This window comes from Meles meles, chromosome 1, assembly GCF_922984935.1.
Source record: "Meles meles chromosome 1, mMelMel3.1 paternal haplotype, whole genome shotgun sequence".
NCBI lineage: Eukaryota > Metazoa > Chordata > Mammalia > Carnivora > Mustelidae > Meles > Meles meles.
Window position 1 is genome coordinate 189,575,674 of NC_060066.1, and position 4,956 is coordinate 189,580,629.

Consider the following 4,956-nt stretch of genomic DNA (forward strand, 5'->3'; position numbering starts at 1 on the left):
ATCCTTTCATTGAATTTAATTTTATTTTTGTACACATATAAGTTTTTTAAAATTATTTTTTAATTAATATATAATGTATTATTAGCCCCAGGGGTACAGGCCTGTGAATTGCCAGGTTTACACACTTCATAGTACTTAGTTGTTTTTTTTTTTCTTTATGATTTTGGGATCTAGTTTTCTAACAAACAGGCCAAAATACACACAGGATCCAGTGTATTGCTCTGTTCTGTTCAACCTGTCTGATTATATTATCTCTCTCTTTTTTTAAAAGATTTTATTTACTCATTAGAGAGAGAGACAGAGAGCACAAGCAGGGGGAGAGGCAGAGAGAGAAGCAAGCAGACTCCCTGTTGAGCCGGAAGCTTGATAACATGATGTGGGGCTCTATCCCAGGACTTGAAGATCATGACCTGAGCCAAAGGCAGACGCCCAACCATCTGAGCCACCCAGGTGCTGGGTTGTTCTTTAGAGTCTTTAGAGTTCTTTTTTTTTTTTTTTTTTAAAGATTTTTTTTATTTATTTATTTGACAGAGAGAGAGATCACAAGTAGGCAGAGAGGCAGGCAGAAAGAGAGGAGGAAGCAGGCTCCCCGCGGAGCGAGAACCCGATGCGGGGCTCGATCCCAGGACCCTGAGATCATGACCTGAGCCGAAGGCAGCGGCTTAATCCACTGAGCCACCCAGGCGCCCCAGAGTCTTTAGAGTTCTTTAGGGTTCTTTAGTGCCCTATATTCTCCCTCTTTTTAAAATTTAATTTAATTTTTTTTCATTTTGGGTCTTTTCTGATTTGTTTAGTATATAGTTCTCCAGGCTTGTTGTTGCCTTTTAGTATTTTGTTCTCTTGTTCATCTATTCTTCCCTGGAGAGAATGGCTAGGCAGAAAAACTCACCTCAGAAAAGAGAACAAGAGGGGCACCTGGGTGGCTCAGTGGGTTAAAGCCTCTGCCTTTGGCTCAGGTCATGATCTCAGTGTCCTGGGATCGAGCCCCACATCGGGCTCTCTGATCAGCAGGGAGCCTGCTTCCTCCTCTCTCTCTCTGCCTGCCTCTCTGCCTACTTGTGATCTCTCTCTCTCCATCAAATAAATAAATTAAATCTTAAAAAAAGAAAAAAAGAAAAGAGAACAAGCGGCAGTACTGACTGCCAGAGACCTAATCAGTATGGATATAAGTAAAATGTTGGAACTAAAGTTCAGAATAGCAATTATAAAGATACAAGCTGGGCTTGAAAAAAGCATAGAAGACATTGGGGAAGCCCTTTCTGGAGAAATAAAAGAACTAAAATTTAATCAAGCCAAAATTTAAAAAAAGCTATTAATGTGGAGCAATAAAAAAAAAAAAAAATGGAGGCTCTTACTGTTAGGATAAATGAGGCTAAAGAGAGAATTAGTGATATAGAAAACCAAATGATGGAGAATAAGGAAGCTAAGAAAAAGAGAGATAAACAACTACTGGATCATGAGGGGAGAATTCGAGAGAGAAGTGATACCATAAAGCAAAACAATATTAGAATAATTGGGACTGCAAAAGAAGAGGAGAGAGAAAGGGGGATGCAGAAGGTATATGGGAGCAAATTATGAGCAGAGAACTTCCACAATCTAGAAAAGGAAACAGGCATTCAAGTCCAGGAGGCACAGAGAGTCCCCCTCAAAATCAATAAAAATAGGTCAACACCCTAACATATAACAGTGAAACTTGCAAATCTCAGAGACAAAGAGAAAAATCCTGAAAGCAGCTTGGAACAAGTGGTCTGTAACCTACACAGGTAAAATATTAAGCAGGCAGCAGACCTATCCACAGAGACCTGGCAGGCCAGGAAAGACTGGCATGATATATTCAGGGTGCTAAATGAGAAAATATAAAGGCAAGAATACTTTATCCAGCTAGGGTGTCATTCGAAATTGAAGGAGAGATAAAAGCCTTCCAGGACAAACAGAAACTAAAAAAATATGTGATCACTAAGCCAGCCCTGCAAGAAATATTAAAAGGGATCCTTAAGTGAAGAGAGAGCCCCAAAGTAAATAGACCATAGAGGAACAGAGACAATACACAGAAACAGTGACTTTGGAAGTAATACAATTATATAAATTCATATCTTTCAGTGTAGTTACTCTTAATGTAAGTGGACTAAATGCCCCAATCAAAGACACAGATATCAGTTTGGATAAAAAAGCAAGACCCATCAATATGCTATCTGCAAGAGTCTCATTTTAGACCCGCAGACACCTCCAGATTTAAAGTGAGGGGGTGGAAAACCATTTATCATGTTAATGGACATTTTAAAAAAGCTGCTATGGCAATCCTTACGTCAGACAAATTAGGTTTTTTTGAAAGACTTTTTTATTTATTTGACAGAAAGAGTGATAGAGGGAACACAAGCAGGGTGTGTGGGAGAAGGAGAAGCAGGCTTTCCGAAGAACACGGGGCCTGATGTGGGGCTCGATCCCATGACCCTGGGATCACGACCTGAGCTGAAGGCAGATGCTCGATGACTGAGCCACCTAGGCATCCCAGACAAATTAGATTTTAAACCAAAGACTGTAATAAGAGATGAGGAAGGACACTATATCATAATTAAAGGATCTATTCAATAAGAAGATCTAACAATTGTAAGTATTTATGCCCCTAAAATGGGGCCAGCCAACTATACAAACCAATTAATAACAAAATTAAAGAAACACGCCAACAATGATACAATAATATGGGACTTTAACACCCCACTCACTGCAATGGAGAGATCATCTGAGCAGAAGATCAACAAGGAAATAAGGCCTTTAAATGACACACTGGAAGATGGACTTCACAGATATATTCAGAGCATTCCATCTTTTTTTTTTTTTAAGATTTTATTTATTTATTTGACAGAGAGAGAGAGAGAGAGAGAGAGAGATCACAAGCAGGCAGATAGGCAGGGAGAGAGAGGGGAGGAAGCAGGCTCCCTGCTGAGCAGAGAGCGCGATTCAGGACTTGATCCTAGGACCCTAGGATCATGACCTGAGCCAAAGGCAGAGGCTTAACCACTGAGCCACCCAGGCACCCCCAGAGCATTCCATCTTAAAACAACAGAATACACATTCTTCTTGAGTGCACATGGAACATTCTCCAGAACAGGAACAGATCACATGTTGGGTCACACATCAGGACTCAGCTGGTACTAAAAGACTGGGATCATTCCCTGCATATTTTTGGACCACAATGCTTTGAAACTGGAACTGAATCACAAGAGGAAATTTGGAAAGAACTCAAATACATGAAGGCTAAAGAGCATCCTACTAAACAATGAATCGGTCAACCAGGAAATTAAAGAATAATTGAAAAAAATCATGGAAACAAATGAAAATGAAAACACATCTGTTCAAAACCTCTGGGATGCATGGGGCGCCTGGGTGGTTCAGATGGTTAAGCATCTGAGTTTGGCTCAAGTCACGATCTCAGGATCCTGGTATTGAGCCCTGCATCAGGCTGTGCACTCAGTGGGATGTCTGCTTGAGATTCTCTCTCTCCTTCTCCTTCTACCCCTCCCCTCAGCTGTGCCCCCCCAAATAAATAAATAAATCTTTAAGGAAAGGAAGGAAGGAAGGAAGGAAACTAGACCACTAGAGCTCGATGAGATCAACAAAGGAGTGAAAAGACAAGAGGACAGAGAAGGGAGTCCTGAATCACTCCAACATTTGGAGGTTGGCTTAATAAGAAGCCAGCAAAGGAGACTGGGAAGTATCAGCCAATGAGGCAGAAGTAAACAAGGAGAATGTTATATTATTGAAGCTAATAAAAGAAAATGTTTCAGGAAGTGGTTAACCATGTTGAAAGCTTCATAGAGGTCAATCAAGATGAGAACAACAGAGAAGAGAATTTGGCAAACTAGAGGTCAATGGTAGCTTTGACAAGTGCACATTCAGTGGAGTGAAGAGGTTAAAAGGTTGGTTGGATCATTATGAAAGGTTAAGAAGCAGAGAAAGCAAATATAGACAACCTTTCCGTAAATTTTGCTGTGAGTAGGTATAAGTGGAACGGTAGCTGAAGAGAGAGATGCTGTCAAGGGAGAATTGTGTTTATGTGGGTTTTAAGATGAGACATCTTAAGGCCTGTGATTTTGGTGATGGAAATGATCTGGTAGAGAAGGAGAAATTGATGATACAGCAGAGAGAAGGAATTTGATCCTTGGGAAGACACAAGAACATGGGATAGGTGTGTAGAGCCAGGTAAAAAAGCAGTGACTAGGATCCTGATGCAGATCAGAAAAGTTGGTAGTCTCTCTCTCTCTCTCTCTCTCTCTCTCTGTCAAATAAATAAATAAATAAGAAAGAAAAGAAAAGTTGGTAGATTAGGTGGGAGGAAGATGAATTTGAATGGTTCTACTTTCTCAATGAGTTATGAATTGAAGTCATATGAGAGTGAAGGGGGACAGAGTATGTTGGAGGTTTGAAGAGAGCAGAAAAGATCATATTGGACAGTGGGAAAACGAAACTATACCAGGGGAGTATAGCAGCATTACTGGGCAGGATCGAGTCTCATTTAAGGTTTTTAGTCAGAAATTTCAGTTCATGAGGCCTGGGTGACTCAGTGGGTTAAAGGGCTGCCTTTGGCTTAGTTCATGATCTCAGGGTCTTGGAATTGAGCCCCACATCAGGCTCCCTGCTCAGCAGGACATTTGCTTCTCCCTCTCTGTCTGCCCCTCTCCCCTGCTTGTGTACTCTCTCTCTCAAATAAATAAACAAAATATATATATTTTTTAAGATTTTACTTATCCATTTGACAGAGAGAGAGATCACAAGTAGGCAGAGAGACAGGCAGAGAGAGAGGAGGAAGCAGGCTCCCCGCAGAGCAGAGAGCCCGATGCGGGGCTCGATCCCAGGACCCTGAGATCATGACCTGAGCCGAAGGCAGCGGCTTAATCCACTGAGCCACCCAGGCACCCCACAAAATATTTTTAATAAAAAGATACTTTAGTTGAAGCA